The 25,610-nt window shown below is 39.9% G+C and overlaps 1 protein-coding gene and 1 non-coding gene across 2 annotated transcripts in view; one reads left to right on the forward strand and one right to left on the reverse strand.

The window, feature by feature from the left end:
- RDX (radixin) overlaps positions 1-25,610 on the reverse strand; it is a 151,293-nt gene that overhangs the window by 87,869 nt on the left and 37,814 nt on the right. The window lies entirely within an intron of this gene.
- LOC129497982 (small nucleolar RNA SNORA52) lies at positions 8,973-9,107 on the forward strand. Its single transcript, XR_008662028.1, has one exon. It is a non-coding gene; the product is annotated as a small nucleolar RNA SNORA52 (small nucleolar RNA).

Here is a 25,610-nt window from a genome sequence, read left to right on the forward strand (position 1 = left end):
CTTCAGTATTTTCTGTATTTACATGTGTAAAAAAATATATTTTAGTTTTACTACAGTGTGTACCATCAGTGACAAGAAAGCAGCAAAATCACGGTTTCCTAAGTATGAGTCTATTCTGTGAAAAACTGATGAACTGAGCCAGCAGAACCTTATGGTTAGGGGTTAGGTAACTTCACTGTAGATGTCATCTACACACACCATTGTTTTTTGTTTTGTTCTTTATGTCAAATATATGCATCTTTAATGAAATATGAACAATTCCACGGAAACTTTTCTTTCTCAGTTTTATTCCAACATTTCAGATTTCAAGGGGAAAAGTTCACACGTTTGCAGAAACTACATTTTTCAGAAAAATAATCTGATGATATTATCAGTAGTTACAAAGATTTTATATAGCACCTAGCTAATATGTGTAAAAAGAAAGACCAGAGGCACCAGGGTGGTATAGTCAGTTAAGCAACTCTTGGTTTCAGCTCAGGTCACCATCTCAGGGCCATGAGAGCTTCTCTCTCAAATAAACAAATCTTAAAAAAAAAAAAAAAGAACGGAAGCTATCTATTACAATCTATTACTAACTCTTCTCTGCTACAACCCTTTGCCCTCCACCATAACATATTGACTAATTCTGAATTCTGGAATTCCACTGATAGTTACAAAGCATTTGTCTCAATAGTGCACATAAATTTCCTTCTTGAAGAAACCTCATTTTTACAACTGTGGTTTGTCAATGGAAGGTTTTCCACCTAGAATAAACTTTGAGTTCCAGGCCCCTTGCTAGTTTGAGTAAGACTAGGCCCTCTGGATTCAGTAATGAGAATGGCAAACAAACATTTGTGCAATATGAGCTATAATGGAGACACACAGTATCAAGTGAAACAGAAAAGAAGTACAGTTAACTTTGCCTAGAAAGAGAAAGCCCCTCAGAGTAGGGGAGATTGAAGGGGTGAGTAGAGGTTCCCTAAGAAGGGGTGAGGGGAAAGGCAATCAACTTTGAAGATTCAATAGCGAGACAGGGTTGATATTGAGATAGGGATGTTTATAACCGGAGAGGTACGCTGAGATCTGTCTAGGAAGATCAGAGTTTGCCCTTCATCCTTAAGAAAGTAGAAATTCATACAAGGTAGGAAGAAGGGGAATAATGTGACCCTCTTTGTGTTAGTAAAGTAACTGGCAGCCATGTCTATTACTGGAAGAGTGGCTCCATGACGCAGTATTCGGTAAGATCACCAGGGTCACCGCAGACAGTTTTGCTGTAAAAGTCCAGGGAGGAGAGAATGAAGGACTGACACGGGAGGTTCTGAAGATGAAGAGGAAATAGAATCCTTTAAAAATTTTATAGATAGGGATCCCTGGGTGGCGCAGCGGTTTGGTGCCTGCCTTTGGCCCAGGGCGTGATCCTGGAGACCCAGGATCGAATCCCACATCGGGCTCCCAGTGCATGGAGCCTGCTTCTCCCTCTGCCTATGTCTCTGCCTCTCTCTCTCTCTGTGTGTGTGTAACTATCATAAATAAAAATTAAAAAAAATTTTATAGATAGGCTTTGAGGAGTCAGAGTAAAGGAGATATGATTGTAGGCTCTTCAATGGGTCATTAACTAGGGAGTATAAAAGAAGGAGAGGTCAAGACAATTAGGCAAGTTACAGGGATGCTGATTTTAAGTGTCTATGGGTAATCTAGAAATAAGTGTACATTTAGCAATTGGAAATAAGAACTATGGTGAATGAGACATCAATCAATTTTCATTAAATAAATGAACAGCAGTAACATACTTAAAACAGGCCTTTTATTTCCAACTGTGTCTTTGGAAAATTTTGTTCAACTCAAGGATTTGAATATTAAATATTAGATATTAAATTAATCCTTTAATCATTTACCTTTAGATTAATCATCATTAATCATTTAAAGAGTAAGCATCATTTACCATAAAAAAAAGTATTCACTTTTTTTAAAAAGCTATAAAGATGTAAAATCACAACTATATCAAAAACCTATAGAGAGAGCAGCCCGGGTGGCTCAGTGGTTTAGCGCCACCTTCAGCCCAGTGCCTGATCCTGAGGACCCGGGATCGAGTCTCACGTCGGGCTCCCTGCATGGAGCCTGCCTCTCCCTCTGCCTATGTCTCTGCCTCTGTGTGTGTGTATGTGTGTGTCTCATGAATAAATAAATAAAATCTTAAAAAAAAACAACCTATAGAGAGAAATTCAAAAGAGAATTTTCTATTATGACCTTGACATTTCATACTATTCCCACTATCCTGCATACTTAAATACATATTCACAGTGTGTTCACCAGTATAATGGCCCTCAGTAAAAACAGAGTAAATAAAACTACCTTATCATCTGCTTTGTATGCCTAGGAGGCCATATAAATTTAATTGCTGATATAAGCTAAAAAATTTTCCCCCAGTACAGGGTAGGGGTCAAGAATGTCGGAAGAGCATGTCCCCAAACACCTGTCCCCACCAAAATACCCTAGATAACCTTCAAAACAACCTGAAAATCTACGAATTCGGCCTGAGATCTAAGAGATACCAGCTGGACTGCACAGTGTGAAAGTTCGCGCTTCTATCAAGGTAGTAAGACCAGGGGAAAAAGAAATATAGGAACAAAAGGCCTCCGAGGGGGAGGGGCCCCGCGAGGAGCCGGACTGTAGGCCGGGGCGAGTGTCCCCAGACAGGAAAGCCCCGTCCCGAGGAGTCAGGAGCTGCACCAACCTTCCCGGGCGGGCGGAAAGGGTCTCGCAGGGAGTTGAGGCAGACCCAGGAGGGCGGGGATGCCCTCGGCTCCCGGGGACACTAACAGACACCTGCGCCCCTGGGGAGGATGCGCCGAGCTCCTAAGCTGCAGCGCGCACGGCCGGGACACGAGCACTCGGAGGGGCTCGGCGGCGGCTCCGCGAGGGGCCTGCGGGGCGGGAGCGCGAATCCCCAGCGCAGTGCCCCGGAGCACAGGCCCGGGTACAACATCCCAGGATCCGGCTCCCCCTGGACAGGCAGAGGCCGGGAGGGCCCAGGACGCGAGGACGCTCCTCCCGAGCTGAGCAGATCAGCGCAGGCCCTCGGACCGGAGAGCAGTAGAGCCCGCGAGCCCCGTAGTTCCTGCTGGAGGCTGAATCCAGGCTCAGAGTTGCCAAAGCAACACTGCAGTTCCTCCTGGGCCCTGGCGGGGTAAACAACCCCCGCTGAGCCCCTGCACAGCAGGGCAGAGCAGCACCCCCAAGTGCTAACACTGAAAAATCAGCGCAACAGCCCTCCCCAGAAACCAGTCTAAGGGACCCAGTGATACTCCCCCTTTTCTCAATACAACTTGTTTTTGGCCACTCGCACTGAGCAACATGACAGAAGGAACCTCACCTCAAAAGAAAGAAATCAGAAACACCCTCGCTCCCACAGAGTTACAATCGGGATTACACTCAAATGCAGAAAGTCCAATTCAGAGCACTATTCCTACAGCTACTGGTGCTCTAGAAAAAAAGCATTAAGGCCTCACGAGACATCATAGACTGCAGAATTTAGATCATTCAGGCAAAAATTAAAATCAATTGGGAATGAGATGCAATCCACAACTAGAAGTCCCTAACGACGAGGGTTAACGAGGTGGAAGAACGAGTTGAGTGAGCATAGAAGACAAGTTAATGGCAAAGAGGGAAACTGAGGAAAAAGAGACTATCAATTAAGGGACCATGAAGACAGATAGCAAATATAATGACAGTCTGATGAAGACAAACCTACGTTTAATTGGGGTCCCGAGGCGCCGAAAGGGACAGAGGGCCAGAATATGTATTTGAACAAATCCTAGCTGAAAACTTTCACCAATCTGGAAGGGAAACAGCATTCAGATCCAGAAATAGAGAGATCCCCCCTAAAATCAATTAAAACCCGTTCAACACCTCGACATCAATATGAAGCTTGCAAATTCCAAAGATAATGAGAAATCCTTAAAGCAACAAGAACAAGAAGTCCTACTTCATGGGGAGGATATTAGGGTAACAGCAGACCTCTCCACAGAGACGTGGCAGGTCCAGAAAGGCTGGCAGGATATATACAGGGTCCTACATGAGAAGACATGCAACCAAGAAATACTTTTTCACAAGGCTCTCATTCAACAATCGGAGGTAAAGATCTTCCAAGACAGGCAGGAACTGAAAGAAATATGTGAACCTCCAAACCAGCTCCTGCCAGAAATTTAAAGGGGGGAACTCTTAAACTCCCTTTAAGAAAGAAGTTCAAGTAACTCTGAAACTGAATGGGCTTAATTACCCCATCAAAAGGCGTCAGGGTTTCAGACTGGATAAAAAACAGGACCCATCTATTTCTGTCTACAAGAGACTCATTTTAGACAAAGGACACCTACAACCTGAAAATAAAAGGTAGGAGTCCCATTTACCATTCAATGGTTATCTCAAAATATACCCTACAAACTACAGAACACTTCTGAAAGAAATTGAGGAAGACACAAAGAATGGAAAAATATTCCATCTCCATGGATGGCAGAATTAATATTGTGAAAAGTCAATGTTACCCAGGGCAATTTACACGTATAATGCAATCCTATCAACATTCCATGACTTTCTCAGAGACTTAGAACAAATTATTTAAGATTTGTGTGGAATCAAAAGACCCCAAACAGCCAGGGAATTTTAAAAAAAAGAAAACCAATATCTGGGGCTTCACAATGCCAGATTTTCAGGTTGTACTACAAAGCTGTGTTCATCAAGACAGTGTGGTACTGGCACAAAAATAGACAATAGATCAATGGAACAGAACAGAGAACCCAGAAGTTGGACCTGAACTTTATGGTCAACTAATATAACGATAAAGGAGGAAAGACATATCACTGGAAGAAAGACAGTCTCTTCAATAAATGGTGCTGGAAAATGGACATCGCCACATGCAGAAGATGAAACTTGGAACCACTCTCTGCCCATACTCAAAGATAAACTCAAAATAGATGAAAACTAAATTGAGACAACTTCCATCAAAATCACCATAGAAGAACTCAGGCAACACCCCTTTTTGAACTTGGCCAAAGTAAACCGGATAAGGACAAACAGTGTATGTTCTCATTCTCTTGGGGGAATAGAATAATACGAAGGGAATATAAGGGAAGGGAGAAGAAATGAGTGAGAAATATCAGAAATGGGGAGACAGAACCATAAAGACTTCTAACTCTGGGAAATGAAACTAGGGTGGTGGGGGTAGGAGGGTGGGGGTGAATGGGGTGACGGGCACTGAGGGGTACACTTGACGGATGAGCACTGGGGTGTTTATTCTGTATGTTTGGTAAATTGAACACCATAAAAAATTAATTATAAAAAAAAAAAAATTCATTACAGTCAACAGAGGAAGATGGGTAATGTACCTATAAGGAAGACTCAAGAAACCACAAGTCTGCTCCTACCTTTATTCTCTCCCTATCAAAGATCAAATTACATAAGTACATAATTCATAATGTATTCACAGATATGAGCATATTAATCTTCAACAGAGACAAAGTAAAAGTTATTACTTAATCCTCTCTGCTTATATGATTTAAAAAAGCCAGTTTAGTTTGTGATAAAAGGCAATAAAATTTCAGAGGTAAGCAAGAGAGTGGAAAGAGTCTAAATGAAGGAACCCATAACTTTGGCTTTATTCCCAATTCCTATAAACAGGTTGCTAAGTGACCCTGGAAGATCCAATGAACTCTTCTGTAACTTACTTGCAAAGACTATGAAACAAAGGAGAATGTGACACCTGTTGTGCCTTTCCAACAGCTTGTCTGAAGAGGGCTGGGATTTTCAGGACTAGAAGAAGATCTCAAAGAGCAATGACTCCCCTCTCCAATAAGTAGTATTGTGAAATGGCCACCCCATCAAAAGTGGCTTCCTCCCACTGTGTGAGAGCTCCAGGAAAAAAACCAATTTAAAGAAAAAAATGTGTATCGACTCCCAGTTTTCTATTAAATAGGGAGCTAGATTAGACCAACCCTCCTGTACACTTTCTTCAAGCTCTAATATTCTTCAACTCTGACTCTGATTCACCCATAAAATATTTGATTCTCATATATAACATGTAATTTCTAGAATTTATCATGTATCTTAAGATCTATGCAGAAAGTATTTATGTACAGAGAATCACTTCATAGTGTTTCATAATTTTTGACCCAAATATCTATTAGTTTATGACTCAATAAGCTTTGTGCATTATTAGACTGTCCTTGTCTCATTACAGAGATCTAAATGAATAGTCACCCTTAGAACTTTAGCACTGAGTGTTCCAGACAGCTGTTTTCTAGTTTTATAACACTTCAGTTTTATTTTAATTTAGTTGAATGTATACAACAGTTGTTATTTACTATTGAGGAAAGGTGCCTAGCAGTTTTTGAAGTGTCAAGTGTAGAAGACTTAAACTTCACTGTGGTGGTTCTAGGATGTATCTGCATATTATTTGATATGCCTCCTTTAAGAGGTAGGGTCTAATTCCCCTCTGTGAGTGTGGACTGGACTTAGTGACTTGCTTCTAACATAGAAAAGTGGAATTGATGGTACATGACTTCTGAGACAAGATCATAAAAGGCGCTGCAGCTTCCTCTTCGTTGACTCTCTCTGGGACCACATGCCTTGGGGCAAGCCAGAAGCCATGTCACCAGGACACTCAGGAGTCTGTGGAGATGCCCATGGGGTAAGAACTGGAGGTCTCCTGCCAAGAGCTGTGAGGACCTGAGGCATTCCTCTGACAGCTGTGTGAGTAGGCCACTGTGGAGGCAGATGAAACTTCTAACCCCAGGCAAGCTGTCAGGTGACTGCAGCCCCTGCCAAGAATCTGAATGCCACCACTTGAAAGACCCTACACCAAAACCACCCAGCTCAGCTCCTCCTGATTCCCTGACCCACAGGAACTATGAGATAGTAACTGTTCTCTTAAGTTACTAAGGGTTAGGTAATTTTCTATGTAAAAATAGATAACTGAAGCATTTACCTGTAAAGATTTCCACTCAAAAAAAAAAAAAAAAGATTTCCACTCGAGTTAGGGTACTCTATTTTCAAAAAATGATTGAATTCTATAATTCAATTATACAATTTTAAATCTGGACTGGACTTCAAAGAAAAGTCTGCCTCTTATTTTGCAGAAGAAGAAAATAGGATCTACAGTTTGTCTTGTATGCTTTCATTATTCCCTAACTCAACCGGAAATATAAGAGCCCACCGTAACACTGCCCTCTTCTTTACCTCCTTCACACCCAGTTTATTGCTTAATCCTATTGCTTTGACCTCCTCTTGCCTCAGTCTAATTTTTCCTATCTCTACCATCCCAACTAGATCAGACGATGGTTATCTCTTCTGGACCAGCAATAGTAGCGTTGTAACTGTAATAGCGTTCTCATGTCAGCTTGTGTCCCCCTATAATTGTTTTTCAATATTGAATCCAGAGTTAATTTGTTGAAATGCAATTATGATTATCTCACATCTCCTTCCCATCTCCTCCCCCTCAGACCCATTTGTTGACCTCCTATTATTGCCCATTGGTTTGCACTCATCCTTCAAGCTCAAGCAATTCTGACTGTATAATTCCTAGAATATGCCTGCTGTCCCATCCGGGCCACTAGGACTTTGCAAATATAATTCCCTCTGCCCCATTTATCCAGTTGACACCTGATTATCCTTCAGATCTCAATCATAATCAAGCCTGTACTAACCACCCTGCTACCCTGGCACAATCTCCATGTGACTTTTCTTTGTAGTACTTCATGGCAGTTGTATTGTTAATTCACAGATTTGTTTTTAATTGATGTCTGTCCTCTCTATTAGACAAGCCTGTAAATGTAGATACAATGTCAATTTCTTTTCACCTTTGTGCCCTAGCACTTACCACAAAGTCCAGACCTTTATATGGTGTTCAATAAATATTTGTTGCATGAATGAATGTAACTATGCAAGAAGTTAGTGTGAGACTAAGATCTAGGTTTTCTGACTCCAACTTTCACATTAATTACAATCTGCTGCTCTCAATTTGGTGTACTCAAGTCTGAGAACCAATGCAATGCATTTATTAAGTGCAAAGAAAATCACTGATATTTTTCAAATATTGTTTTTGGCAACACTAATGGTATATAATATCTAGGCATGATTACTGTATTAAAATGACAGAGTTCTTTTTTTTTAAGATTTATTTATTTATTCATGATAGACAGAGAGAGAGAGGCAGAGACACAGGAGGAGGGAGAAGCAGGATCCATGCCGGGAGCCCGATGTGTGACTCGATCCCGGGACTCCAGGATCGCGCCCTGGGCCAAAGGCAGGTGCTAAACCGCTGTGCCACCCAGGGATCCCAAAATGACAGAGTTCTTGTGCAGGCTTGATTACTTTGAGACCTTGCCACTTATTTCCTGAAATACACCTGTGATGGTTAATCTTATGTGTCAATTTGACTGGTTTAAAGGATACCCAAGTAATTGGTTAAAAAATATATATTTTCAAGGGGTTATGTCTGTGAAGGTATTTCTGGCACAGGTTTAACATTTCATTTAGTGTATTGAATGAGATCTGCCTTCACTAGTATGGGTGGGTATCAACCTACTGGGATTCCAATTGGAACAAAAAGGTGAAGGTAGGGCTAATTCTCCTTCTTTTTGAGTTGGAATATCCATCTTCAGGCTCCAGGACTTATGCCAGAGGCCCCATTGTTCAGGCCTCTCACCTTGGACTGGGAGTTATACCACTGGACTGTGAATCTCAGGCCTTCAACTCAGACTAAATTATACCGCTAGCTTTTCTGGTTCTCCAGCTGGCAGACAACAGGTCATGGGACTTCCTGGCCTCCATAACCACATAAGCCAATTCCTAGAATAAATCTTCTCATATATTTATCTATTGGTTCTGTTTTCTCTTCAGAGCCCTAACTGGGTACAATAGCCATTACTTGAAACAATTCAAAAGCAACTTTCACTATAAATTGCTTTTATACAATAGGAGGGTTAATAAATTAGGAACTATGGTCCATCCTAATCCCTGCCAGTCAGCCTGTGGCCTGCCAGGTTTCATTTGTGGCCCAAAATATTCTAGAAGCCTTACCTAGAGGAGTGAGCAAGGTTTCAGTGGGCTTGTACCAGAGGTGCTTCTAGACACTCTGGGAAAAGAAAAGAAAAAATAAATAAAACTAAGTAACTGAATGTATGAATGCTTTTTTACTCAAGAAGAATATATATGTAATGATTACAGAAAAGATGGAGAGGCTGTCTGAATCAGAATTGGCTGTTTTGGGAAAATACCTACCTATTCCTCATAACTATTGTGAAGAAAGGGGGAAAACTGTATAGGCCCTTTGCAAACTCACTGGGGTCCTTGATTTAATCCAGTTATGAATCTTGCAGTACTTTCAGATGGGGACTAATTTTCAGATCACCGTGCCTCTCTGTTCCCTTCCTCAAAACTCCTCTGGGCATTGCGATCTGATTTGAAAAGAGTGTAGCCAGGGTGGCCCTGAAGCATTGAGGTGGTGACTGGTGACTGTCCAATGCTCTGACCTACTTCTCAGCTACATGTTAGACATGGTGGCTTCCAGAACACATTGCAGGATGTTATGGTAAGTTCCTCAGAAGGAAAAAAAAAAAAAAAAAAGAATGGCTTTCCCAACTACTGAAAGACCTTTGGTTGAAAGGTATGGTATAAAGTACTTCGGAATCTGAAAGGTTTTTCTTTTTCCGGTGGAAATGACTTTGAAGGATGGCTCAATGTTGAGGCTAACCTGTAGAAGCTTATTAAAACATATTTAACGGAATGCTTGGGTGGCTCAGTCAGTTAAGAATCTGCTTTCAGCTCAGGTCATGATCCAAGTGTTCTGGGATGGAGGCCCATGGGCTCCCTGCTCAGTGAGGAGTCTGCTTCTCCCTCTTCCTCTGCCCCTCCCCCTTTGTTTGTACTCTTTCTCTCTCAAAAAAATAACTTAAAATCTTTAAAGTAAAAACCATAATGGTACGCTGCAACCAACTGAGGTGTATAATCATGTTTCGACTGGAATATATACAGGAGTTTTCAACTTGAGATGACAAACGCATGTACCTTTTTTGACTGATTGAAATTCATCCATTCATTTATTTAACTGTCACTTAATCACTGACCCAACACTTATTGAGCATTGACTATGTATGTTGTAGGTTCTGTTCTAAGTTCTGGGAATACAAGATTAGCAAGACTATTTCTCCCCCAAGAAACTCAGGCCACTGGGAAGCACAACGGCACAAACAAAAAATTACAAATCACATGCTCTAACCAAGCCTTGTCCTCAGAGCTCCAGGCTCATCTATTCATTTCCTGCTTAGCTTCTCCACTTGGCACCCAGGAACACCTCAAATCTAACCTTCCCAGGCTAAATGCATCATTTTTTCTACCTTCTCTATCAAACCTCCTCCTCCCCTCTTCCTTGTCTTCATTTGTGTGTGTTCCGTCTCAATTTTTTAAGCCATTTCCTAGCCAGACCTCCATCCTAGAAACCTGAGAATAATTCTGAACCCATTCAGCCCTGGATTTCCATCAGTAATCAACTCCTGTGAATACTGTCTCTTATAGAGTTCTATAGCCCACCCACTCCTCCCTAACTCTGCTTCTGTTTTAATCTAAAATGCTGGTTAACTTCCCACCTGGAATCCCAGGCCAGTACTCTGACCCTCTCAAACACATCCTTCACAGAGTGTGATTCCCTGGGTTTTCTAATCGGAGAGCTTAGCACAGAGCCTGACCCATGGTAAACACTACTGTAATTAACATCAAGTGTTAATGTAGATGAGAAGTACTGACAGTTCAGCTTTCTGAATGGAGAGTGTTTTGTTGTATGCTAGTCTGAAATGTCAGTATTCTGTTATCTCAAAGGCAACCAGGTCACTGGACATCTGGCTCACATACCCTAAATTTAGAAGAGATGATAAAATGTAATGGTGAAAACATTGACGTCTGGATCCAGTGCTGCCATGTAATGCATCTAAAATAACACTGATGCTATTTTTTCTTCCTTTCATGTCATTCATACAGAATGCCAATTTTCTATTTGAACGGTTAGGATTAAGTTTAGCAGAAAGTGACAGAAAACCCCAAATAATAGTCTTTTAAAAGGTCAGAAACTTTTCTTTCTCAAAATGATATCCAGATAGGCAGTCTAAAGCTGGTGTGGTGCCTGCCCATTCACCAGAGACCCCAGCTGCTCTTGTCTCTGTGCTCTGCCATCTTCAACACATGACTTCTACTTCATTGCAAAAAAGCTGTTCTAGCTCCTGCCATCACATTTGCATCAAAGCCAGGAAAGAGGAGTAGAGATAAAGAGAAGGCATGTCCATTCTTAGGTGCGCCTGGGTGGCTCAGTCAGTTAGGTGTCTGACTTTGACTCAGGTCATGATCTCAGGGTCCTGGGATAGAGTCCTGCATTGGGGTCCACGCTCAGTGGGGAATCTGCTATCCCTCTCCTTCTATCCCTTCTCACCCCCCACCCTCTACTCATGCTCTCTCTCTCTCTCTCAAATAAATAAAATCTTTTTAAAAAGAAAAGAGAAAGGGAAAGAGGAAGAGAAGGGTATGTCTATTCCTTCAAAGACACTTCCCACAACAGGGAAGCCCCAACAAAGGAGTCAGCCAGTGAATGGCACAGTCATGAGGGGCGCCACCATTCTGTGGCACCTGCCTGAAGTCAGAGCACATGCAGAGCTGGTACTGTAGCAGCGGCTAGACCCAAAGAAAAGGCCAAAGTCTGAGAAAGATGAGGCTAAAAGATCTCAAGTGTCACCTAAGGGATGTCTAATGCAGTAGACATCTAAGTAGACTTGTCTCCACCACATTACGCTAAATTTGGGTTTCCTGTCATCGACAAAGTCTGTGTGCCTGAGTACCCAATGCCCAATACCGAAATACTGGCACCACTGAGTTAGTAGCAACAAAAGCATTTAGCCACCACCTGCTCTAGGCCAGGTGATCTACTAAGAGCTTTACAGGTGCTATGTCACTGAATCCTCCCAACTAATGTGGCCGGAAGGTAGTATTTCTTCTTTTTCTTTTTTTATTTTTGTTTTTAATTTTATGTGTGTGGAAACAAATGGAAGTGTTAACATGACTGGTAATCAGTGAGGTCAGGATTTACACTCAGGAGCTCACCCAGGGCTTAGAATGCTGCCCTGCTGCAAGGCATGAATAATGAGAAAGATGTAAAATCACTGTGGGATTTTTTAAAAAATATTTTATTTTTTATTTATTCATGAGAGACACAGAGCGAGAGAGAGAGAGAGAGAGAGAGAGCAGAAAGAGGCAGAGGGAGAAGCAGGCCCCACACAGGGAGCCTGATGTGGAACTAGATCCCAGATCCCCAGGATCACACCCTGGGCTGCAGGCGGCGCTAAACCGCTGCGCCACCGGGGCTGCCTCCAGTGTGGGATTTTAAGAAGATACATTCGGGAAAGTAAACCTCATGATCTGAAACAACATGTTAGTGTCTGATGGAAAATTTAATGATTTTTTTCTTCTCCACTGTAGAGTTCCAGCCATCATTCCTACCCAGAAACTCAAAATGCCTTTGGTGGCCAGGTTCTCCTGCTAGTACAGATGCCCAGGGACATGTCTCCTCGCCAGGCTGGCTCTTTATTCATCCTCTCCTCTCAGAGAAACCAAGGGTGACCCTAGCTTTCTTCTAGCATGGTCCCACACTCCCTAGCTGAGCCTTCTTCCGTCTTTGGCCCTGAAAACGATATCTTTGTTTCTCCCTCTCTTTTTCCTCTCTATGCCAGAAACTGACTCTTGAGTGTTTCTGAGGAATTTCACAGCTTTCAAAAAGAAGAAAAACATATAAGGGGTTGAAATAACATCATTAAGAAATTTCAAACTTAGAAGCAGCCTTAAAAAGTTTGATGGCTATGCCACTTACTCATTTTTCCTTGGAATACAAACATAACTAGGTCAGACTGTCCAAGGTTCCTTCTTTCTCTGGCCCATCATTCTGGTAAAAACTGGATCCAGACAATCCAATTCCTTGATCCCTCATCTACTTGCGGGCTGGAGCCCCTGGGATTGGCTTCCTTTGATGAGAAAGGCATCATCCTTCTTCCCACTCCACCCAGTCTCCTTGGTAAGTCTGAAGGCCAAAAAGTATAGTTACTGACAAAGCAGGCTGACAGTCTCAAGGACGATTTATTTAAATTTCAAAGAAAACTCAGACTGCTCACCTTTACTGTCAATTCATTTTTCGTACTCAAAGTCATCTTGGGCTATTCTGACAGTAACATCTCAGCCCAAGGAGTCTTTCCTTGATGGTAGTTTTACTCTCCCCATTTTCTTGACTCCAAGATAACAACCACCTCCTCATTCAGCATACTTTGGCTAAAAGCCTGCAGGGCCAGACACCATGGAAGGCAGGGGGCGTGAGGTACTTGCCTCACATACTTTCAACACCACTTCTCATCATCTCAACATGTTTTCATACCATACTGCAACACTGAATGAATATGCACATTGTTTACCTTTAACTCGGAGTTTAGATCATGTCTTTGATAGGCTCCTGTGGACCTAATTCGAAGCATGTGCACTCACTCTTTGGTCCCAAATAGTACAACTTTTTGTCTGCTTCTTTACCATCTTTCTTTCCAAATATCCCACTAAAAGCTGACATAACATAACCTATGGATGTTGGCCCTACCTGAATTATCTTGAGGGTCATGGGCCCTAATGCATCACAGACTGTCTGAGGCTACACCATTCAGTGCTGCTAGACCAGCAGGGTCACATCAATCATTTGGGTAAAGGTCAGAATCATCAAATAAAGACCTAGAAGACTCAGCATTCTGTTAGAATTCACAAAAAATGAAAAGATCCCAGCCCCTGACCTGTGTCTTAGCTTTGTCCCTGATATAACACAATTTAAAAACAGGGAATCTATTTTTTAGATTTATCTAAAAATCTATCTGTGACAGGGATCTAAACAGGCTATACATCCTAGAATGACTCTTTAGTTTTAACTATTCAGTCTATAAAATTATACTTGATATTTGTAGCTAAGTAATTGTCACTTCTTACCAGATGACAATTTCTACTGGAGACCTATAATTAAGTGAAAAAGAAAAAAGCCAAACACATTACATGAAAAAGAAAGAAAATTCACCATTTCACAAACTGTGCCTTACAGGGCTACCTGGGTGGCTCAGTTGGTTGAGCCTCCAACTTTTGATTTCAGCTCAGGTCTTGATCTCAGGGTCATGGAGTACTGGGCTCCATGCTGGGTGTGGAGCCTACTTAAAAAAAAAAAATCTTACAAAATTTTTATGTGTTCATGTATCAGAATCAGAGATTATTTATAGAAGGTATTCTGTATGTTAACAAAAGAAATATTGTGAGATTGACAAGAATTGTAATGCAATGTTAATTAATTTTTTTAAGTTTTATTTATTTATTCATGAGAGACATAGAGAGAGGCAGAGGGAGAAGCAGGCTCCCTGCAGGGAGCCTGACGTGGGACTTGATCCCAGGACCCCAGGATCATGCCCTGAGCCAAAGGCAGATGCTCAACCACTGAGCCACCCAGGTGCCCCTGTTAATAAGTGTGAACAACACTACTTGTCTCATAAAAGTGATGCGTTGGTTTTCACTTTTTTGAAAAACTGACTTCTATCTTTTAAGAAGGATGTTATATCAAAATAATAATTTCCTTCAAGGAATTTCCTTATTTCCTTAACAGTAAGGAGAATATTATGTTAAAATGTAAAACCTCTATAAGTTCAATACTTTAGAGAATATAGTAAGATAAATGCTCTCACATAATTTTATGTATTTCCAATAGAGATGTAAGGTGGTACAATATTGCTGAAAAAGTTTGACACCATGTCAGGAGTCCTTAATATAGTCTTATTAGTCTTTGATCATTAATTCATTTCTAAGAGTTTATACTAAAAAAAAATAAAGAAAAGGTTTAACACACACACAGAGATGTTTAATATATATTAGTGCAAATATATAGTGCACAGCATAATATAGATTAGTGTAAACAAGGACAACCTAAATGTCCCCAAACAAGGAAAGTTAAAGAAATTATGGCATATCCATTATAATGTAATGTTTATTACACATGAGAAAAATTGTATTTTTGACAATTACATGTAAAATATAATTACATGTAAAAATGCTTGTAAATGTAATACTACAATCAAGACACAAAACATGACATGCACTATAATCCCAATTTTAAAAATTATGTTTATATATTCATGAAGAAGTCTGAAAACAAAAATAGTAGCTGTTATTCCTAAGTGGTAGGAAATATACTTAATATTTAAAAAATATTTTCCATATTTTCTGAAGTTACTTTTTTTAAAAAAGATTTTATTTATTTATTCATGAGAGACAGACAGAGAGAGAGAGAGGCAGAGATACAGGCAGAGGGAGAAGCAGGCTCCATGCAGGGAGCCCAACATGGGACTCGATCCCAGGTCTCCAGGATCAGGCCCTGGGCTGAAGGTGGCGCTAAACCGCTGAGCCAATCTGAGCTGCCCTCTGAAGTAACTTTTAATGATAAAATATTATTAAACCGCATTTTAACACCTTAAATATAAATTTAGCTTAACAATATAATTATCGTTTAAATACTGTAAGCAAAAAATTTTGAAATACTGGGTGAAGCTATGCAAACTTTGATTGCTAACATTACATAATTCATGAACAAATTGGGAGGAATAAAAAGAATAGTGTTTAACAAAGCATTTTTTTTTGCTTTATTGAGCTATATTTTCCATATAATAAATTGCATATATTTAAGGTATAAAATGTGATGAGTTTTGACATATTTATACTCTCATGAAACCATCACCATAGTGTGGATAAGGGATGTTAATATTGTTATCCCAAAATGTTTCCTGGTGACTTTTCATAATCTATTCGTCCCTTCCCCCAACTCAGGAAGTTCTGCTTGACTTTATGTATGTGTACCTAATTTGCTTAAACAAATATCTTCATAGGGATGCCTGGGTGGCTCAGTGGTTTGGCCACCTTTGGCCCAGGGCGTGATCCTGGAGTCCCGGGATCGGGTCCCACATGGGGCTCCCTGCATGGAGCCCTCTGCCTGTGTCTCTTCCTCTCTCTCTGTCTCTCATGAATAAATAAAAAAAAAATCTTAAAAAAAAAAAAAGCTACCATGAACACTGTGTACAAAATCTCTGTGTAGAATCTACTGTCATTTCTTTGAGTAACCCCAGGAGTGGAATGGTTGGGTCAAATTATAGATACAACTTATGAGGAAACTGTTTAAGGTTTTCACAGTGCTTGCACCCTTCACATTTCTACCGGAGAGAATTCTAATTGCTTCATAGTCTCACAAACACCTGATATTGTCAGCCTTTTTCATTGTTGCCACTCTAATGATTGTGTAGTCATAGCTCATTCAGATTTTAATTTGTAATTCATTAATAGCTCATGAGGACCTTTTAATTTGTTGTCATCCATATATCTTCTTTTGCTAAAGTGTCTGTTCAAATATGTTGCCCATTTCAAATAAAAGTTACTTTCTGATTGGTTTATAAGAGATATTTTTATATTCTAGATAAAGTACTTTGTACGTAAAGCTTTTGTGAAGATTTTTCTCAGTTTGTGGTTTGCTGTTTCATTTTTATGGCAGTCTTTTAAAGAGCAAAAAGTTTTTATTCTGATGAAGTACAATTACTGAATTTTTTTCTTTTTCACTCTGTGCTTTTGGTGTCATTTTTAAAAAGATTTTATTTATTTATTCATGAGAGATACAGAGAGAGAGGCAGAGACATAGACAGAGGGAAAAGTAGGTTCCCTACAGGGAGCCTGATGCAGGACTCAATCCCAGGACCCCAGAATCATGACCCAAGCCAAAGATAGTCGTTCAACAACTGAGACACCCAGGTGCCCCATTGTGTCATATTTAAGAGCTCTTCAACAAACCAAAGGTCATTAAGATTTTCTCCTGTATTTTCTTCTAGAACTATTATAATTTTAATTTTATACTTACGTCTACAATACATTTCAAGCTAATTTTTGCATATGTTGTAAAGTATGTTTTGAGGTTCCTTTTTGAGGGGTATAGGTTATCCAATTTTTCCAATACTATTTATTAAAAAGATTTTCCTTTCCTCATTGAATTACCTTGGTACTTTTGTGGAAAATCAATTGAATCTGGACACTCTCTTCCTCAATGTCTATTTTATGCAGGCCAATTCCACACAACTTTGATTACTGTAGATTCATGGTAATTTTGAAACCAAATGGTATATATATCTATCAACTTCATTCCTTTTTTTGGACCTATTCCAGGTACTTTGCATTTTCATATGAATTTTAGAATCAGTTTACTAATTACTACAGAAGAAAAGAATACTGATTTTGGCTGGGATGGTCAATTTCAGAAGAATGGACATTTTAACAATATTGATTCTTCTCCTTTATGAAAACACTTCATGTCTTCATCAGTTTAAGTCTTCTCTAATTTCTCTTAGAAATGTTTTATAAGTTTTGATGTATAGGTCTTACCATGTTTGGTCAGATTTATCCCTAAATGTTTAATACTTTTTAAAAAAAAAAAAGATTTTATTTATGTATTCATGAGAGACACAGGCAGAAGGAGAAGCAGACTCCATGCAGAAGCCTGATGTGGGACTCGATCCCGGGACTCCAGGATCCTGAGTGGAAGGCAGGCGCTAAACTGCTGAGCCACAGAGATCCCCTAAATGTTTAATACTTTTGATGCTCTAAAAATGGCATTGATTTTTTTAAATTTCAAGTTGAGACTGTTCTTCACTAGTATATAGAAATATACTTGGCTTTTGTATATTAATCTTGTATCCTGTAACATTGCTACACTCAATTATTAATTTTAGCACCTTTTCTGTGATGCCATTGGATTTTCTATAGGTGATCATGCTTCCTCCAAATACAAATAGCTTTACTCCTTCCTTTCTTATCTGCATGCCTTTTACTTCTTTTTCCTGATTTATTGCACAGCCTAAGATCTCCAGTACCAACTTAAATAAGTCAGAATAGATATCCTTGCCTCCCTCATTCCCAATAGTAGGGAAAAAGTATTCAGTCTTTACCATTAAGTATGATGTTAGCTGTAGGTTACCCTTTATGAGATTGAGAGGGTTCCTATTTGTATTTTGCTGAGAGTTTTGTTAGGGATGTTGGATTTTTAAACATTTTGAGCATTACTTAAGTTTGAGCAGTTAATGGGGCATCTGGGTGGCTCAGTCAGTGGGGCATAGGACTCTTGATCTCAGGGTCCTGAGTTCAAGCCCTACAATGGGTGTGGAGCCCAATTAGTAAATAAATAAAAACAAAGAAAGAAAGTTTGAGCAATTACTTTATTTTTTTAAGGATTTAATTTATTTATTTGAGAGAGAGAGGGAGGATGAGCAGGGAGGAGGGACAGAGGGAGAGGGAGAAGCAGATTCCCCACTGAGCAGGGAGCCAGATGGGGAACTCAATCCCAGGACCCTGAGATCATGATGTGAGCCAAAGGCAGACACTTAACCGACTGAGTCACCCAGGCACTCCAAGCAATTACTTTAATATAACCTTAAATTTTGCACCAAATACATATAAGAGTAAGTCATGTTTTAATTTTTTTCATAATTTTTTCAATGGATTTATAGTATGTCCAACTAATAAAAATGAATTTTCTTACTAGTATTAATAAACAAATTCTCAGCTTTATGACAGCTTCAATAATAAACAGAACCTTAAGTGATTTGAGGTTGAGGACTATTGTCTCTCAGAACAAACAATTAAAATTTTAGTTTGAATATATTGTGACAATAAGAGAAGTTAATTAGGCAGCAATTACTGCAATGTGCTAATAAACACAGATATCTGGTTTCAAAGGCATATGTGTGTGACAAGGACTGAAGTTATATACTGATGTGTGGGTAGCAGTGCTATCTCTGCTCTGTGCTAGTTTTTGAGTGGAGGCCAACCTGCCATAGAGGCTTCACAGTGTTCCTTATTTATTGTATCAGGGCATCACAAAACACATATTTTGAGGGACTTGAGCTAAGGTAAATTCAGCCTTGATGTAGACTAATGAAGTCAAAAGAACCATTGAGAATAAAATTCCCCAAACACCCAGAATCAAAAAGCTGATATGAAAGACCCATTGTTTCTTATCATAGGTGCATAATGTACCATTTTATGAAAATATACAAAGATAGTATCATAACTTCTAGGCAGATTGTCAGGAAATCCTACTTTAAAAAAAGAAAGCAAAGAGCCACACCTAATTTACTATTATTTGGAAAAAATCCATTGGTCTGTGTGATAAACCCTAAAATAGACTGATTATATACCTGGCTAGTAGCCAAGCCATTCTTTTGTGAATTCTAAGATAGTGGACCTTCATTGTTCTGTTTGTTATCATTGCCAATTCCTGTCAGACTGATCTTCAGTAGTTATGTGGGCTTCTGCCATTTATCAAGTCTTAGGATTAAAAGTCTCTACTTGTCCAAAACAACAATTCATTTGTTTAGTAAACATACATTTGATAAAATTTGCCAGGTTCACCCATAATTGGTAAGCCTCCACTATTTCTAAGTGGAAGAAAATAGCAAAATCAGCTACGTTTATTTGTAGTAGAGACATCTCCTCCCTTCTTTAATTTGGCAATGAATCATTTTAGATTTCACTAAAATACAAATTTTGTTATTTAAAGGAAGTCATATTTGGTAAGACGTATGATAACAAACTCCAGCACATAGAGTTGGTGACACTGTTACAAAATTACAGAACCTTTAATAAATTTATTTTTATTGGTGTTCAATTTGTCAACATACAGAATAACACCCAGTGCTCATCCCGTTAAGTGCCCACCTCAGTGCCCGCCACCCAGTCACCCCCACCCCCTGCCCACCTCCCCTTCCACCACCCCTAGTTCGTTTCACAAAATTACAGGACCTTAAAGCAAAAAGGGACCTGATTTCATGTGGGAATAACTTCTTGCAGAATTCTTATGCCTGCTCTGGTCTTCTAGAGATGAAGATTTCATTGTGTCCTTTGGTCTTTGTATCATTTAACTTCTGTACTACCAGGCTCATGAAGTTCTTTTGCCAAAATTTCTTTCTCCATTTTAATCACAAAATCCTCCAGGTCTGCCCTTTATAGGAATAGGAACGATTTTCTCAGTGAGACTCTAACCCACTAAACTGCATCCCGACAATCTCTAAATGTGGTTTTTATAAAACAACGATAACATCAGCTCGGAGATTATCCCATATATACTTGTAAGTGTGTTTCCTTTTGATTTGGGTGCCTGAGTCTACATGACAAACTAGACTGCAAAGGAGAACAATGAAAATAGGAAGACAAAAAAAACTTACAATCAGTTCCGAAATGCACTCTGGAAAGTTATTCTGAAAAGTGAGCAAAGAAATAAAAAGTAACAAAGAGAAAGACAGGAAGGAGGAATGTAAATATTTACATATTAGTCATAGAAAATCATAATAAATTTTTGTTAATGTCATACTTTACTTGCTTAGATCTGCAGAAGAGATGAAGGAAAGACAATATATAAAATCTTAATACAACGAAAGAAAATATATCTTTTCTAAAGGTAGAAAAAGACTTCTAAAATGTCCCTTAAACTCTAGCAATTTGAGAGTTGTGTAAGTGGCCCTGTGTCCCCTTAGAGGAACCAGGCACTCTCCGTCAGTGTGAACTTTCTCTGGCTTCCTCAAAGCTCTTAAACATCCCAGGAGTTCACAGCAATACTTGTCCGTGAGTTCCATGGCTCATCCCTGGACCTGAGTCCTGATGTTCTCCTCAGGGCTGTATTGTCCAAGACCTCACTCCCTCGGAAGGAGAAGGAAAGGGCAGGGCAGGAACCAGGGATCAGAATGAGAGGGTTTGGTTACAGGGCCACGTTAATTGTGGGTGCTACCTTTGAACTCAGCCAATGCCCCCAGAATGGGTCCTTCCAGATTGCCTGTGGTTGAACCTTATTGTAGTGATCATTTCACAATATGTATATATATCAAATTATCGTGTTGTACATTTTAAACTCACACAAATGTTATACATCAGTCATATCTCAATAAAGCTGAAAGAAACTAAATAAAGGCACTAAGGACTATTTATTTCGGGGGCCATCCTGAGTTACAGCGACAGGATTTCCTGTGAGAGAAGACAGATGCTTTTCTTTAGAATAATAAACATTCCACAATCCCATAGAGGCAATCTTTTGTTTGTTTCTTCAGCCTGGACAATGGGAAGTCACAGGCCTCACGCTCAAGGTCACTGGGCAGGCACAAACTTCCAGAGCGCAAAGGAAAGGTAGAAATCCCTAGGAAGGAAAGTAGGAGTGAGTGTGCCCTGCTGCCCAGAAGGCCTCCCGGTCCCACTTCCTCTCTTTTCTCTCTGCCACCGGGTCCCTGGCTCTACCGCCACCGCCACCGCGTGGCCTCCAAAGCATTTCCACCATTTATTCTGATTTAGGTGTGGGAAATCAGTGTTCCTCTTGGCTCAGCTGGGACTTGGTTGGAACTAAAAATCAAAACAAAACAAAACGCTGAAGGAAAAGAAAGCAAATATAAGAGCAGAGAAATGGATAGGTTTACAGAGATGTTTTTTTATCCTAATCTCACCAAGGTCCAGGCTGGTTATCTTGGCTCTGTTTGTGGAGTTTGCTGAGCTCCAGGGCTTTTTCCTGGCCTCCACACACTGTCTGGCCAGATAGGGTAGAGGCTGGACTGAGCTCCTCAGATTTCTAGCTCAATGTTACTTTGGGTTTTTTAGTGGGTTTGTGTGTGTGTGTGTGTGTGTGTGTGTGTGTGTTTTGTTTTGGCCCAATGTTACTTTGGAAAAAATGATCTAGAGTGGAATCTCAGGAAGGATTTTTGGTTCCTCTGGAACTTGCTTTTGTGTCTGTTGTATGGGATCAGCCCTGGGATTGTCAGCTCCAGTGTGAGGCTCAACTGATCTTCCTTCACCCCACCCCACCCCACCCTCCACTTGCCCCTGAATTCTGTTGGCCCAGCTTTGCTTCTTTCTTTTTTTAAAATTTTTAATTAATTAATTAATTAATTAATTAATTAGCTTCTCTTTCTAAGCAGAGAAAGCATTTGCCTCCCTAACCTGCAAGGATCCTGCTCTTGATCATCAGGCATTTGTGTTCAGCACTGTCCTCCAGTTAATCTTTATGACTCTGGCTCTTGGGAGTCCTGCTTTGCTCTAATCCCTTTCTGCTTAGCTGGTTTGCCTCAAGTGGGTAGTTATGGCTGAGTTTATTCTTTGGGTGAAACACAGCACATTTCCTAATTTTACTCTAAGTCAACATCTGTAGAGTGGTCTTTACATATCAAAGCGATTAAGTGGAGTGAGTCTATCTACATCTTCTGTATCTTCACTAATTTTCTGTCAAGTTGTTCTATTAATTCTATGAGGGGAACACTGAAATCTCCAACTGCAACTGTTGAATAGTCTCTTTCAATTCTGTCAGTTTTGCTTCATGTATTTGGGGGCTGTTTTTAGATATTATCCTTTTACAATTATTACATCATGATTGGCTTATCAACCCAAAATCATGAGAAACATTTTCCTGAAGACATATATTAACTGATCTATCCAGTGCAGCTACTATATAGTTTGTTTGTATTACGTATCTCTTCCCACCTTTTTCTTTTCAACCTACTTGAGTCTTCCAATCCAGTGTCACAAAGTTGTCCACACTTTGTGGACAAAGACAAAGAGAAAAGCTTATATAATTTTTCTTCCTCTAAAGTTTCTCCTTGTCCAAGTTTAGACATCTTTCTGTTTATCCTACTTGGGATTATTTGAGCATCTCGGATCTGCAGATTGTTTTTGTGTTTTTTTTTTTCCAAATTTGAACTTTTGGCCATTATTTCTTCAAATATGTTTTTCTTCCCCACTCTGTCTCTCATCTCTTTATGGGATTCCTATTATATGTTTGATGTCGTCTCATGGGTCTTTGCGGCTCTCTTTACTTTCCTTCTATTGCTCTCTTTGGAGCTCACTTATACCTGCTTCTCACATCTCCAAATGAGTGGTTGAACCACTGAGTTGAACCCAGCTAGTGAAAATTTTTGAAAATGTCAGTGTGGTTTTTTTTTTTCAACTCTAGAATGTGTGTGTGTGTGTGTGTGTGTATGTGTGTGTGGTTTCTATTTCTCTACTGATATCCTTGAGTTGCTGAATTGTTGTCATAATATTTCCTTTAATTATTTGAATGTGTTCATTATAGTTGCTTTGAAATCTTTTCCTGATAAAGCCAACAACTGAGCTCACTAAAAGTCAGTTTCTATCAACTACTTTTCTAACTATGAGTCACTCTTTCCTGTTTCCTTGTACATCTCATAATTTTTTGTAGAAAACTGGACATTTTAGCTAATATGTTGTAGCAACTATGAATTTTGATCAATTTTTTTAGTACTACAGAATTTATCTTCCCTACAGTATGCAGCTGTTAACATGTTTGCTGAGATTTTAATTGTAATTTTTGTTTCTTTCAGCCTAATTTCCTAGGGTTTACTTTTAGGTCTGCATAGCTGAGTAGCCTGCCAGTGGTCTGAGCAGAGGTTGTCATCAAACAGCCAAAGGCTGTGAGGCATTCACACTCTGCTGACCCATCTGTGTGGTGGTCAGGAGGACGTTCAAAGCATGGCCATGTGTTCTAGGCCCCTTGAATTTGCTTTCTGCTGAGCTCTCTCAGGTCTTCTCTGTGCATTCATGTAGTCTCCCAGTCATTCAGGGAAGAGCTTACTTAGCATGTTAGAGATGAGTAATGCTTCAGTGTCACACTCAGATGCAAAAAGAAGTAAAAACCACAGAAGCATGAGACCCTGATAGAATCATAAAGAAGTGTCTTGGGTGAGTAAAAACTGTAGAAATTACTTATCAAATATAACTGGAAAGGAAACCATCACGAGGTCACTTACTCAGGTGTAACCAAGATGGTTCGATTGTATCTCTTAAAATACAAGGCTTACCTCACCGTATTGTGACCTGGTGGTCCTCTACATAAAGGCCAACTTTTCAAGATGGCATAAAATGCCCTTTAATATCTAGCACATCTTATCAGCCTTATTTTTCACTTTGCGCCCATTGTCACACTGCCATGCGGTCCAACACGTCAACTCCTGTGCTGCCATAACTTCCCTCCACATGTCCCTACTTGCCTGACCACTTTAAACACAGAGAAAATGATACACATTTTGTGATCCTATTTCTGATTTCTCAAGACAAAGTACACTCAACTTCCTTGTGTGTAATAAACAAGAGAGAAAGAAGGATGTTCAAAAAATGATACATCTTTGGCTGGCTATGCTATGGACTGAGATTTAACTTATATCCTCATGTCCCCTCACACAACAAAATAAATAGTAGGCTAAAGATGAAATTTTAAAAAGTATAGAAATAAAATAAGAGGGTTTTGGTTAAACATGATAGACTGAACAAAAGACATGTCTTTACTCCTGAAAACTCACTAAAATCATTTTAATGCCTACAGGGAGAAGGTAACAAGAAGTGAAATAGTTTCTGCCCTTGAGTTCCAGAAAGATTCAGGCATTTGAAGGCTGGGGTGTGGCACTGGGCTGAAAACAGGAGGCTTGGACGAAGGGAGTGGTTGGGATAGTCACATCTCTTCCTCTACCCTAGGATTCCTTCCTCACCTCTGCAGAGGACTGGAGACCAATCCATTCCCTGGAGAAATTGAACCAGACAGGCCTTGAACTCTGGAACATTAGCATAGCTTAAAGTAGGGGGTGAGCCACCACACACTGAAAAAGGTATGTTTGGGGGGTGTCAATTTAAAGTCTTAATAATAATTAATGGGATTTCCCAGAATTCTGAGAGGCAGCCTTATAATTTACCCTTTAGACCAGAGACTGGAGGATTTTTTTTTTTTTAAGATTTTATTTATTTATTTGAGAGAGTGACAGAGCAAGCATGAACAAGGTGGGGGGAGACGGGCAGAGGGAGAGGGAGAAGCAGACTCCCCTCTGAGCAGGGAGCTGATGCAGGGCTTGATCCCAGGACCCTGGGATCATGACCTGAGCTGAAGGCAGATGCTTAACCACCTGAGCCACCCAGGCGCTCTGATTTTTTTTTTTTTATATGTGAAACTGACAAGCTCTAAGCAAAGGACTTCTATATACTGATATACAGAGGAGGCTACCCACAGAAACAGCAGCACCCCTACTTATTCTGAAACCCATCCACTGACAGTCTTGCCTCTGCATGAAAGGCTTCCAATCAGCTTTTCTTGTTTCTGGTTTCTTTTCTTTCCTTTTTTCTCCCCAGCTGACCACTAGAAATTATTCTTTATTGCGTAAGCCTTTAAACTTTAAAGCAAAAGAAATGTTAATTTTAGTGTTTAGTAGTTTAGTAGTGCCCCGGGCCTTGGGGCATTACTCAGCCTCTCTCACCTGATGGGGTTCAGTGAAGAAACATCACTTACCAACCACCAGCCCTCAAATCTTGTTAGCTGAAAAGAGCCAATGCTTTAAAAGAATCTAATAGATAATTTGCCTTTGCAGTATAGAGCATTCTCATCAAAATTATTATTCCAAGTTGCCTCGTCTGTGATCTAAGAGTTACCAGTACCTACTTTACTTGTAATAAACAATCCAATCCTTATGCAGAAATAT

Source organism: Nyctereutes procyonoides, unplaced genomic scaffold (genome assembly GCF_905146905.1).
Source record: "Nyctereutes procyonoides isolate TBG_1078 unplaced genomic scaffold, NYPRO_anot_genome, whole genome shotgun sequence".
Classification (NCBI taxonomy): Eukaryota; Metazoa; Chordata; class Mammalia; order Carnivora; family Canidae; genus Nyctereutes; species Nyctereutes procyonoides.